The following is a 14,465-nucleotide window of genomic DNA, read 5'->3' on the forward strand; positions in this document are numbered from 1 at the left end:
AAAAAAATTGGAAAATGCAAAAGCAGAAAGAAGGAAAAGTAGTCACTCATAATCCCACCCCTCAGGGATGACTCGTGGTAGCATTGGATGTATTTCTTTCCTATCATTTTTCTAATTATTTGATAATTGTGCTCATCCTTTTAAACTTCTTTTTTTAACATAATGAGAATTCCCCGATTAATCTCAAAATCTTCATAAACCTATTTTTAATACCTGAATAATGTTTTTAATGCCCAAATAATATGAGATTATAAAATGCTTTTTCACCATCTCCCTTTTGCTGACCATTTGGATGGTTTCCATTATTTTTTCCATATATATATATATATATATATATATATATATATATATATATATTTTTTTTTTTTTTTCCCCCTGAATAGCAGATGATTTCCTTAGGATAGATTCCCAGGCATGGAATTACTAGATCCAAAGATATTGACTTTTTTAAGGCTCTTGATATCTTCTGTCAAATTGTTTTTCTAAAGGTCTACTAAGTTGTACTAAGTTACATCACCTGGTCTGCCACATTCTCAACCGTGTTTGGTAGAGTCATTGAAAAGGAGAAATCTTTTGCTAATTTTATAGGGAAAAATAGTACCTTATTTTAATGTGGAACTATTTTAGCTATATTTGATTGCTAATGAGATTAAAGAGTTTTCTAGTTTTTTTAAAAGCCATTTGCATATAAATTATACATGTATGCCTTTTACCCATTTTCAGCTGGAATTCTAGCTTTTTTTAAACAAATTGATTTACATGTGTCCTTTACAATTTTTAAACATTCTGTTTATCATTTTTGAGATTGAAAACATGCCCTTTCTCGGCAGGCTTCTCCAGGAAGCCTTGGACTAGGGCTGTCCGGATCAGGGGTCCTTAATGGGGCAGAATTTCCCGCAAGGGTTCTCACCAGCATACAGGACCACTTTGTGTGTTCAGAATTTTTAAAGCGGAGGTCTGTGCTACAAGAACAGGTATTGTTCACTGGTTGTTTAAATGTAAATGTTCATGTAAAAAATAAAGAAAATAAATACATTAATAATAGAAAATAAAGCAAATGTTGGGTGTAGGCTGTGTCCTCATGCCCAAAGTCATCTGTTCTGTTCTGTTTCTTTACTTTTCTTTTTTTTTTTAATTTGTTTATTTATTTATGGCTGCGTTGGGTCTTTGTTGCTGCGTGCAGGCTTTCTCTAATTGCATTGACGGGGAAGCGCGCTACTCTTCACTGCAATGCGCGGGCTTCTTATTGCAGTGGCTTCTCTTGTTGTGGAGCATGGGCTCTAGGCGCAAGGGCTTCAGTAGTTGTGTCTTGTGGGCTCTAGAGCACGGGCTCAGTAGTTGTGGCGCACAGGCTTAGTTGCTCTGCGGCATGTGGGATCTTCCTGGACCAGGACTTGAACCTGTGTCCCCTGCGTTGGCAGGCGGATTCTTAACCACTGCGCCACCAGGGAAGTCCCTGTTCTGCTCTGTTTCTGAATGCTGGAGATGTTCTTAATAAAATTTGACATGTTTTTAAAATTTCTTGTGGAGACTAGTCTTTAAAGTTTTTACATCGAAAGTATATATGAAAAAGAATATATATATGTATCTGTATAACTGGATCACTTTGCTGTACACCAGAAACTAACACAATATATATACACACACACACACATGTACGTATGAACTGGTATCTTAGCCAGAAGCCCCCAGTGAAACATCGCGTTGTGAGCTTGGATTAGATATGGTGATATGCAGGATTGTCTAGAACTTGTTATTATTAGTTGACATGGAGCATCCACTGTGCCCCTCTTCTGTGACTTGAGGTCCTCAGTCATTTCCTAAGAGATGTTCCAACCTCTTTGTTTCATAATCTGCTATCTCCCCAAATGACAGAGACAGCCACCACGGGCACCTACTGACCCGGCTCTTCACTAAAATGGCATGTCCACCTCTGGTCAAGAGAAGGCAATGGAAAGAGGGTGGGACTTGGAGTTGGATGACCAGACTCAAGTTCCAGTGATGGCATCTCAGTTGCAACCTCTGTGAAATGGACCAAGTAATATTTTGCTCACTGCATTGTTGAGAAGTAGAGGAGATAACATATGAAACTTCATTACACGTGTATTGGGAAAATACCAATATTTTAATTAGAACTGCTAAGTTTTCAATGCCTATGATGTATCAGGTACCACATGAACATAAATGATCTCATTTAGTCTTCTCAACGTGTCCGTGAAGTAAGCAAGTCGACAGTTATCCTCATTTCAAAAATGAAGTAACCGAGGCGGAGGAGTCTTAGGTAAACTTGTCCAAGTTCACGCAGTTAGAGGCAAAGCCAGGATTTAATCTCAGATATTTCAGACTCTGAAGTCCACGTCCTTTTCCACTGTATCATATTTTTTTCATTTTGATTTGGGTTCCCTAACTAAATCATTTAGCTAAAGGTGATCAAAGATTTGCTGAATGAATTTACTGCAAAAGAGTTAAGACTTAGGAAAGTAGATTAGGTGGGATTTTTTGTTCAACCAATTGTATTACTCCCTTAGTAATGTTCTAATTACATACAGACATTGGGAGCTTGAGATAACCTGGCTTTTTAAAGCTAAGAGTTGAACTCAAACGTTTTCTAGCCACAGAATTCTCCTTTTAGTTACAAACTCATCTTCTTGAAGCCTCCAGGAACTGGGTTGGCCAAAAAGTTTGTTCGGTGCCATGGAAAAACCCGAACGAACTTTTTGGCCAACCCAATATTTCTGCTTTTATATTAAAAAACTTGCTGTTAATGGAAAACTGTGTCTTCTTCTGCCTTGGACAGAAGGCCTGTGACCAAGTATTTCAGGGCCATCAGCCAAGGGGGAATTTCGGCGTCTCCTCTGCAACCCTCTTCTCTACAGCAACCATACTGCACAGCGTTGCACAGGCCTCTGAAATTTAGCACCTCTTGAAAATGCTGGGCTTCCTGTAGCCCATCCCTGAGTCAAAACTTGGTGCATTTGCAACTCAAAGCGTTGCCAAAGTACTTTTAGTATCAGTGGTAATGCAAGCATTTTTAGCCAGCAGAGTCTCACCTTGAAGTAAATGGGAGAGGGAAGTGAGTGAATAGAAACCAAGCTCTTCTCCCCCCTCCTCTGTCCTGCTGGGGATCAGAGATTTCAGATCAAAGGGACCGTTTTTCAGTGGCTGGGAGCTAAAGCCTCGTGTCCAGGTCCCATGTCAGAGATTCTGAATTTATTGGTCTGGAATCGGGCTCCAGCACAGCTGCTTTGTCCAGCCCCCAGATGTACGTAGCGTTCAGTCCAGGTGGCCCGTCTCTGATTTAGTCCAGCTTCCTTTTTCCAGGTGAGGAGACACCCATCTTGAATAAATGAACCGCCTAAACCATGCGGCTGGATAAGTGGCTACGCTGAGAGCAGACCCCAGGTCTTTCTCTGGAGCTCACTTCATATTCTCCTGTCCCCGAGCTGAGCGAGGCCCTGCTGGAGAACTCAAGGAGCAGCCAGCCTTGTCACCCAGACCCCTGCACCCCTCCCCTGCTTTTCCCCCAACTCCCCCTGCCCTAGCTCCCTGCCCCTGAGTCTGACCCGGTGACCCAGCTGCTGTCTCCAGGAGGGCCCTTCTAAGGTGTCCGGGGCAGAAGTAACCTGTCCTTTGTCTGCACAGCCCTCAGTACAAGTACAGCTGTGAAGCGGACGTGTCCTGAGAGATTTCCACATAAATCAGAGGCCGGGATGGAGGCTTCCTTCACCTGAGTGAACATGTAAACCACCTGGCGAGCGTCATTAAAATGGACACGTCCACCCAGGAAATCCTGATTCCGTGTGTCTGAGGGGGTCCAGGAATGTGCGTTTCAACAAGCCCCTGGAGGCCCACGCACACACGGTCCTCCCCCCAAAGTTGGCTGCCTTCTATGGCCAGACCGTCCCACCAGGACCGGGGGTCCTCCCAGACACACACATACACGGACGCGCGCGCGCGTGCGCACACACACACACCGCACACCCGCCAGACACACCCCCCCAGACACACCCCCCCCAGACACACACACCCCCCCCCCAGACACACACCCAGATGCACACACACCCAGACACACACACACCCAGATGCACACACACCCAGACACACACACACACCCCAGACACACACACACACCCAGACACACACACCCCACACACCCACCAGACACACACACACGCACCCAGACACACCCAGACACACACACACACAGACACACACACCCCCCCAGACACACACACACCCAGACACACACACCCCACAGAGACACACACACACACCCCAGACACACACAGACACCCCAGACACACACACCCAGACTCACACACACACACCCAGACACACACCCCCCCACAGACACACACACCCCACAGACACACACACACAGCCCAGACATACACAGAGACACACACACACATACCCCAGACACACACACACACCCCCACACACCCCCACACACCCCCTCCCACACACACCCCCCAGACACACACACACACACACACACACACACACACACACACACGGGGGTGAAGAGAACCCCCAGAGGCACAGCGGGCAGCCCAGCCCCCGGTTGTCCGTGGAACTCGCCTGGGGCAGATGCACCCCTGGGTGTGGGTCCTCTGACTCCCATCCACTCACCAACCGAGCTCCAGGAGAACGAGCCAGCTTGTCTCATGACCCTTGGGCTAAGGAGCCTTCAACCCTCCATCCAGAGAGCCGGCCAGCACCCGCGCTGAGCCCCGCATGCAGCGGGAGGGGGGCTGCCTCCGATGCCCCTCCTCTGGGCCGGCTCTCTGCCTTCCCGCTGCCTGCACACCCGCCCTCTGGGGAAGCCTCCAGAGCCCACCGGTGCCTTCTTTCCTAGTGGCATTTACAGAGCCCCATGCTTGTCCTCTTGGGTTAAATGTTCAGACCTGGCTGGGGAGTGGACAGTCATAGCCCAAGGCACCCAGTTCGTTGATGAGGAGACCAGTCGCAGGTCCCACGGGTCTGCTGGTTGTGAGTTTTCCAAACACTGGGGCCTAGCTTGGTCATCATGTCTCGAGATGGTGGTGGCCCACGGTCCTAATGACGCCCCTTGACCAGAGACAGCACCCCCTCCTCGGCGGGCACTTTTCCCCCAGAACGCCGGGCGTCCTCATCCCCAGCCCAGTGGTCTTCTCTCTCCTTCATCTCCCCGGAGGGCCTCACCCTCTCTTCATCTTTCTGCTCCTACTTTGGTCCGAGGACGCCCGGCGGAAACCTGCGATCCCTTATTGCACTCCTCATGTGTATCAGGAAGTTGCTTTTATGTACATGTCACCTATCGCAGCTGCCTGGCTGAAGAAACGGGTTCAGAGGTAAGTCTCCCAAGGACGCGTGGCTGGTAGATGCCAAAGCCATGATTTGAACCCAGACCTGACTCTCCCGGGCCTGGGTTCCCTCTTCCACGCAGCCAGGGCCTGAGCCCCAGGCCCGGAGAGACCCCTTACCTTGTTCCCCTTGGGCTGGGCTTCAAGCCCTGCTTCCTGCCCTTGGAGCCCCACTGCCCGAGGCTGGCTGGGGAGGCTGGGCTCCGCTGGGCTGCATCTCTGGCCACCTCATCGTCCTGCCCTTGGCCTGTGGGGCTGAACCTTCCAGGTTCACACCTTGTCGTAGCCAGCGCCTCCGCACCCCAGGGCCCGTCCTCCTCGGCGGCATCCCTGACAGCCCCACTGGCCTGTTGCTCTTAAAGAACAAGGAACTTGTGGTTTTCCAACCGTGGGCAGCCTGGGAAAAGCATTGAATGTGTTTGTCCGTCACAACAATGGGCAGCGCCTGTGGTGTGGTGTGCAGCGCCCAGCGTGCTGAACGCCCGGCCACCCTGGGGCCAGTCCCTCACGAGGATGGGCGGTTCTACCCCAGAGGCCACGGGTATTACTATTGCTTCACTTTACAGCCGACCAGACTGAAGTTCGGGAGCGTAGCGGCTTCCCCAGAGGCACAGGGCCAGGCGTAGACGAGCAACCCACTTCTGAGTTATGACTCTCCCCTCGTATCCGAGAAGGAGTGATAGGGCCTTGTAACATTCCAGGCTGGCTTGGGATCACCTGCCTCAAGGCAAAGGGATGAACTGGGCGACCTCCTGAAGCTTCATCATCACAGCAGTTCCGGGAAAAGACAGACCTTAGGGTCAGATGCCCGCTGGCTGCCATGGATAAAAGGTGGGATGGGTGAGAGTTGGAAGTGACTCATTTTTCTTGGAAAAGGCTGAGCCCTACATCGGCTTCAGCTTGGCGAGCTCTTCCTTGCCCTTGAGAGACAGGCCCCGACAGGGCAGGCAGCTCCAGAAAAGGTTGGGGACCCAGGGATAAATGGAAATGCTGTGCAGGTCTTTTGTTCTGACAGGAAGGAACAATGATCTCTCTTCCCCTCTTTGATCTCAGCCTTCCAAGCACACCTGACCCTCCCAAATACATAACAGAATCAGACCCACAAAAACTTCTGAATTTAAGGGACGAGGGTGAGGAGAGAAGACATCTACAGGATAAACAGTCTATTCCCGCCTAGGTCCAGGCTCTTCACCCCCACTATGAAGCTGCTCTTACAGACGGAGATTAGGACTTGTACGGATGGGTTCGCTGCAATCACATGTCACAACAGCAAAGGCTCATAGTGATACGGCTTCCCCGCGTTACCTGGACCTGCACTGCAGGGCACACTACACACCAGGACCATTGACATTTGTTAGTTCTTTTATCCGACCTATGATGAGCAGCTGTTCCGAGCCAGGCTCCGGGCCAGCTGCTGAAGATGCAGAGATGAAAGTGCTACCCCCAGGTGTCCCACTCCCTAGACCTCCTGTGGCCCCGCCCCCCCCACCCGGGGCTCACCAGTCAGCAGTGCTGCCCTCCTGATGGACAAGTGAAATAACAGAGCAGTATTCCTGCTCTGTGTGCCCAGGAGTGGAGCGACAGCAGGAAACCCAGACGGTGGCTGAGAAAATTGGGAGATGCCGCGGAAGTGGTCCCAACAGCAACTGTAGTGGTAGAAAGGCCAGTTTTCATGAGCTATTTTGACTGGGGGCGGTGGTGGTCTGGGTATTCTCCAGGCGTTTGTCATGAGCTGAGGCTGGGGGTCGGGGGCTGTAGGATGGGGGTGACAGCAATTAGAAGAAAACACAAGGAGTCATGTGGTCTGTTGGGGGGTATCTGCGGGCAGTAGGTGTAGGGCGGGAAGGAAACTGAGAATCGCAGAAATGCTGCCTAGTTGAGAAGGGGGCCCTGATGACCCGAGAGACACCTCTTCTGGAAAGTAGAAGAGGTTTTTCAGAATGGAGGAGGGTGGGAGTGGGAATCTTGGGACAACCTGAGCAACTTCCGAAGACATAGGCTGGAGCTTTGGCCGGTGTGAGGGCAGGTGTCTTCCTGGGCTCAAGGAGGACCAGGCCTCAGGTTGGCCCTGGCTCAAAGCCCCACCAGGTCCCCAAAACACAGGGGACCTGTGGAGTCTGGTCCAGGGAGGGGTAACAGAGAATTTAAGAGAGGGGAGGGCTGCTGTCGGGCTGGGGAGCTGCTGGACGAGGCAGAGAGAAGCCGGGACTACCAGGACCCCGGGTTCCCGGGGGAGGGGGTCCAGGACAGCACGAGGGGTGTGGTCTTTTCTAATCCGGTGTTTCTGCCTGAGGCCCTGTACTCCGACAGTCAAGGTGGCTTTCCTTGTTGCAATCTGCTTCTAGTCCTGGCTGTGTCCCTAACCAGCAGCAGCAGGGTGACCTGGGGCATTGGAGGGTCATTCTTGGAGGTCCTCGCAGGGTCCAGACATCCCCTCCCCGTGGAGCCACAGTAGATGAGCCAGAATGAGAAAGGCTGACTTCCCATCTTACCCAGAGACACTTGGCTTCTGGGACTGGTGACAATGAACTATCGAAAGAGCCCTGCTGTTTTCCCATTCTCTGTGTCCCAGAAGCAAGAGACTTTCGGACCAGGATGACCATATACCTGCTCCATCTTGGCTCTGCCGTTTATAGCTCCGCGTCACTTGAGAGATAAGCGTGCAGAGGTCCAGAGACATCCTGCCCTGGCCCAAGGTCACACAGCAAGTCAATGCAGAGTCGGGCCTGGAAACTGGGTTTCCTGATTTGTAGGCCTGAGTTGGCTCTGCAGCTGGAGAGCCTTAGAGCCGGGGCTGCCCCTCGGGGAGGGCAGCTTCACAGCCTAATTAGAAGCTGTAGGGGAGCGGGGACATGGGGGGCCGTGCTCGCAGATCAGCGCCCCTCCATAGATCATAGGCATGCCAAGGACATAATAAATAATCTGCCCAAAGGTTTTAAAGGTAAAAATCAGCAAACCATTAATAACATCCCCGGCACCATACATCACGCTGAAATCTTCCCATTACGCTGCTCCCTGAGCCGATTCGCATCTTCTAGGCTGTTTTTGTTTGTTTGTTTTCGTTCCCTTTCCGATATGTCCTGCTGCACCTCTGAAGCCCCTCCCTTGCAGCCTGTGGGCCGGGAAGGATGGGAATGTGGAACCTTTTCGGATTGACCATCCGGGTTCTATTCAGGAGTGTGGAGGGATGGGCAACCCTTCCTCGGGACCCCATGTTTCTGCATCCATGTTTCCTTTTAATGGATGGGGTGAAGCTGGCCTACCTTCCCCCACCCCCAGCTCTAAGCAGGAATAACTCTCTTCCCTCTCTCTCTGAAAAGCCACGGAGGAGGCTTAATTAATTAATACAACAGGGTCACTTTAAATAAGAAAATTGCTGACGGCTGCACTCTCCAACCCCTGGTGTCCCCTGCAGGGAGGGAGGCGAGCTCGAAGATTTGGGTGTGTTGGATGTGTTTTACAATTTGGGAGTCGCCCGTGGTATCAAGACCTGGAATGAGGAAAATCAGGCAGAGAGAAGCCGGGCCAGCAGCCTGACGGCCTGTGATGCGGGGCAGTGCGGGGCCGTGTGACCACAGGGTGGAGGGTCCAGGAATGCCGCCGGCACGGGCCGTGTCGCCCCCATTTGGCCTCAGCTTCCTGCTGAGTGCTGCCCTCCGTGAGTCCTTCGAAGGGTGTGTGAGATGAGTGGATCCCGAACTGCCACAGTGAAACAATCTCTTGAATGCAGGACGCATACACTGAAAACAGAGGAGGAACTCTGTGCTGGTTACTTGTTGCCTCCTGGAAGGCCCCGCTGATGGGGACGGGGGCGCTCGGGCAGCGTGGGGAAGGGGCTCCTGTCTTGGGTCTTTTGTCGTGAGCTGAGCTGGGTGACTTTAGAACAGCCCCTTCCCTCCTCTGGGCCTATGTCCTCACCTGCAGCATTCTGAGAGTCCCTTCCAGCTCTGAGCCACCTCCCCGAACTTCCCATCTGAGAGCCAGGGCCACGTACCGGTCATTCTGCAAAACCTCTTGAGCGGTCCCGGGCTAGGGCCTGCGAGCCGCCGGCCTCAGCCGTTTTTGACCTTGGCTAAGACATACGCCTCTCCACAGCTTGGAGTTCTGTTCCCGTCCCCCCAGTCCCTCAAAGTAGACAGTAGGAACCCACCAGACCACCCCTCACACGTGAGGGGCACACTTCACAAAGCACAGCCTGGCTTCCTTAGGCCTGCAGAACGACCCAGTGAAGAAGCAACGTAAGGTCCACTGTACCCATGTGATGGATGAGGAAACTGATACGGACAGATGAACAGGACTGAGAAATCCTCTGGTAAAAGGCCTCTCGTGGAGAGAAGCTCAGGGTGCGATGGCCGGGAGCAGGGCTCTGAGACCCCGAGGGGACGGATGGCTATTAGGCCCAGACAGCCCCTCGCCGTGGACAAAGCCTCTTTCCCCAGCATATCCTGGGGTTTGGTTTGCACAGTGTGAGCAGCTCTCACCTGGGCATCACGTTTTACAAGAAAGACTCGAATTCCCTAGGCTTAGAGTGACGTCCCAAGTTGACTCTGCAGGGGAAACTGGAAGCCGGGCCCCAGCTGCCAAAAAGGAGGTGGGGCTCCACAGCCAGCAGACATGTGCTGGCCTCCCCCAGCCCTGGAAGCTTCTTCTGCAAGACCAGCATCCTCCTTGCGGCTGTTGGGACTTCCCAGTATGGACAATCTCAGCCTCCCTGTGTCCTGAGGGAGGGCTCCATCTAGCACAGGGTCCCCAGGGGCGCGTCGGTAGAGCCCGAAGGCTCCGCCGGCAGACCCCTCTGTCGCGCCTTCCTTTGTACCCACAGTTTGCCCACCTGCCACACCCTACTTACCAACTGTGTGGTCTGGGCAAGTTACTAATGTCTCTGAGCCTCAGTTTACCATCTACCAAAATGGACTAATGCCCACCTGTCTAAGTGGCTATGAGAACTAAACGGCGTGATAACTGTGGACATGCCATCGTGAGTGTTTAGTAAATGAGTTATTCTTGGGACAGGTTGGAAATGACTTGTCTGAGTGGGTACAGAGGCTCCTGATTCAGACAGAGGAGAGAAAGCACATTTCCACTGGAACGGAGTAAACTGGGGAAGGTTACACAAAAGAGAACCCATTCGGTCAGCGCTTTGACAGAAGAGTGGGGCTTTGACGGGAGCAGTTGGGAGCCTGGCTGGGGAGATTCCAGGGGAGGGACAGAAGGTTGAAAGCCCAGAGGTTTAGGAAGCAGGGAGGGTTCAGCTTGACCAGACCCAGGCACGTGGGGGAAGGGGGGCATTTTGGCCTGGTCTGTCCGTCACCCTGGCTGAGCCCCAGTGCCGAGGCATCGGCTCTGATGATGGAATGCACTTTGCCAACCAGCTGTCCTGAGAGACCCTGGCTCCCCTCAACCCCCTGTCACCGTGACAGACCTCTGGCCCCCCTCAGGCCTTGATGGATGGCTCCCACGTCGATTTCATACATCTCTATCTTCTCCAGGAGCTGTGACACAAGTAATTGGTGTCACCTTTGCTGACTGCATGCCAAGTGCTGACAAAACAGTCCCTAACAGGGAGCTCCGGGGTCCTGTGCTCGATTCTGTGGATGAAGGAACCGCCAGGGACTGACCGAGCTGACCCGTGGAGAGGCAGCCGGCCCCGCTGGACCAGCGGGGGGCCAGTGCAAAGGTATCCTGGCCCCAACCTGGAGAACGTGCCAGACTCCTGCTAAACTGGGGGCAGCGCTGTGTTTGGGATCCATGACTCATCCCCAAGGCTATGCTGGGGGCTGACCCACACCTCTCTGATCACTGCCGTCCATGCTGTTCCTAGGCCGGGCGGTTGGCGGGGGCTAACCCTCGAGGAGGGTCCCGGTCTGCTGCCAGCAAGGATGCCGCCCTTCCCCAGCACAGATGATGTGTCTAAGGTGAAATGAGTTTCACTGACAAGTGTAGATGTTGGCGAGGGGAAGTTTTGGGGAGATGGGTTAGGGTGGGTAAAAGCCCTGTCACCTGCCCTTGACCAGACAGACCTTGCATCAAGCCAGGCCCAATCTGACCTGGGGCCTTGGCCTTTCTAGCCTCCGGGGTGGAGAGGGGGGAGGGGCCTCCCGAACGTCTCATCATTCGCAAGAAGACGTCAGCCTCGCCCAGGCCCACCGCTTAGCAGAGAGGCCTGCGGTGAAGCAGGAGCTCACACAGGGGCCCTCCCGGGGTGGGGCCTTCCCGGGGTGGGGCCCAGGAGAAACACCTTCTCCGAGCTACCCCATCCGTAGCCAGAGTTCAACGGAGACAAACGGGCCAGTGGAAGGCTACCTGGGGGCGGTACCACACGTCACTTCTCTCCATCCTCTAACATCTGCCCCTTAGAATTCTGCCTTAAAATTCAGCTGAAACAGCCGATGGCAGGGTGCACGGGCCCTGTCTCAGTGGCCTCCTTGTAGGGCCTTTCATGACTGGCCCCTGCCTGACCTGGGAGGAGCTCTGACAAGCAGGGTCCTGGAGCCCCGGAAGGTTCCAGCGTCCTGCTCTGAGTTCTTTCCAGGAGGATTTTGGACGAGGCTCGGTCTTTGGTTTTCGTATCAGAAATCACATTTTGGTGTTTTTGTTTGTTGTGTTTTTGCTCCTCCCAAACAACCTGTGATCGATGGTGTTTCTCCCTCCTGGTGGTGGCTGAACCCCTCACCCGCGAGGGACGTCACCCTCTCTCCTGGCTCTGCTTAACCTGTCTTCCCTTGTTTTCTTTTCCCCTCAACTTTCTTCTTTATTTTGTTTTATCCTGTTACGTTGTCTGCATCTTGTAGGTTGCTGTAAGTCGTTTTCAGTATGAGGCTGGACTAAGCAATGAATAAAAAGACGCAGACTCAGTCTGGATTTAGGAAAGAGACATATATCCTCAAGGCACATCATGTATCCCCTGGGCTGCTCCTCCTGGGGTCTCCAGTTCTGGCCTGGGGAGATTTGATCACACAGTCTACGCCCTTTGCTCCATACCTACCACGGGCCATGAGCCGTAAACGAAGCGACGATGGCACCTGGGATGTCTCAGCAGCCGCTCCTGGCTAAGAGCAGAGGCGGTTCCCCTCGGGGTGACTCGGTCAGCGTCTGCAGGCACTCGGCCACCGAGACAACTTGGCCTCACGTTTGGCCAAGCCGCAAGGTCTCTGTCTCTCTGCTGCCCCGACGGCTTGTCTACCTGCGGGATTGGCAGGCCCGCTGGGGCGTCCTGCGTGTGCACCCAGGCGCTCCGCACGCCTGGGGGTGTTGAAGAACCCTCCTGCCGGGCACGGGACAGGCCAGAGAGCAGAAGCGTGAGTCAGAGGTCACGGGCCTCCAGGGGTCAGAGCTGTGGTCATCCTGGGAGCCACTCGCTCCTTGCTCCAGCTGTGTGATGCTTGCTCTGTTGTCCAGGGAAGGCTGGCAGGTCCCTTCCTGGGGTCATGATTCCCGGTCTGCCCCTGCCCTATCCACAGAGAGAGAGAGGGGCCTCTCGGGGGGGTGTGGAGCAATGCCGAGGCTGCCCTCGCAGCTCCTTCCCAGGGCCCTGGGCTCCCCCCTCACAGCCCCACCGTGTGGCCGTCTCCGGCGCGGCCCCTGGGACCTGCAGATCCTTCCTCCATCCCGCCCGGCTCGGGAGAGTCCCTCAGCGGGCTGATTGTCCCAGTCCTGCCTTATTGTTCTGTTATCAGCATCCTCCACACTGCAGCGGCTGCACAGGAAGGCGTGGCTGCCACGGAGGCCGAGGCCAGCCCAGGTGTCCTGCTGGCGGGGCTGCCTGCACAGTCGGGGTCCTTCAGGCTTGTCGCAGAGCCCGTGGTGGGTTACATGGCACACGGCCATGCGCTTTTGGGGGCATCTTGGTGCTTGGGAGGAAGGGGCAGGAGACTCTGAGCACCCCCTTTACCAGCTGTGCTATCTGCAGGTACAGGCAGCCTCTCCGTCTCTCCTTCAAGGCCAATGTCCTGCACAGTCAGAATCTCCGCATCTCTGTTTCCTTCTGTGTAGGTGCAGGCCTGCCTGTTTTCCTTCTTCTTCTTCTTCTTTTTTTGATGTGGACCATTTTTTAAAGTCTTTATTGAATTTGTTACAATACTGCTTCTGTGTTATGCTTTGGTTTTTTGGTCCCGAGGCACGTGGGATCTTAGTTCCCTGACCAGGGAATCGAACCTGCTCCCCCTGCATTGGAAGGCGCAGTGTTAACCACTGGACCGCCAGGGAAGTCCCCTGCCTGTTTTCTTGACAGGACCAAATAAGGCTGAGGAAATGAAAGTGTGTGAAGTGAGTGGTTTAGATTAGAGCAGACCTAATAAAGCAAATCCTATCCAGAGTTTTTCGGGACGAAGGGGCTGGGGGAAGGGAGAGGGAAGCTTGCTTTTGGTCTGCCCTGGGCTAGAATATTCTAGGCGTCTCAGGAGAGCTGGCACGGTACAGATTTAGCAAATAAAAAGAAAGGACACCCAACTCAATTTGGAATTCAGATAAAGAATTATTCGTAAACTAGCAGTATGTCCTCTGCAATATTTGGGACAGAATTATACCAAAAGATTATTCTTTATTTGTCTGAGATTCAAATTGAACCGAGTGTCCTGTATTATATCTAGCGCCTCTACATAAGACCCGTTGTGGGGTGCGGGATGCTGCAGGGAGGTCGTTGGGATGCTCAGACAGGACTGGGAATGGGGGGGGGGTTCCTTTGAATCTTTCTCATTCCCTAGAGTTTCTCTGGAGCATCTTTTCCAGAATCCTCTAGGAGACGGGCAGGCTGGAGGTGGCTCCCCAGGGCACAGGGATGCCCCAAGTCTGAGGTCCCCAGAGCAGAGTCAGACATTCGGGCCCAGAGCTCTTTGCAGCCTCCTGTGGTGGAGCCCCCTCCTCAGGGCTGTGGGTGCAGATGGGGAAGTCGGCAGAGCCGGCCTGGTAATCCGCTTGGACCAAGGAAAGAACCCGGGGCCTGGCGGCCAACTCCGTTCCCACCGGCTGGGACGCCTCGCCCTCTGCTGGCAGGTGCTGATATGACAGGCATCTCTTTCAGGGACGGTCCCTGCAAGAATTACCAGACAAGCCACATCCCCAGCTTATCTTCCACTCTTCTGTACCTGCTCTGGGAGAATCGGAATTGTGGCTTTTCTGGGA

The sequence above is a fragment of the Tursiops truncatus genome, chromosome 6, assembly GCF_011762595.2.
Source record: "Tursiops truncatus isolate mTurTru1 chromosome 6, mTurTru1.mat.Y, whole genome shotgun sequence".
Lineage (NCBI taxonomy): Eukaryota > Metazoa > Chordata > Mammalia > Artiodactyla > Delphinidae > Tursiops > Tursiops truncatus.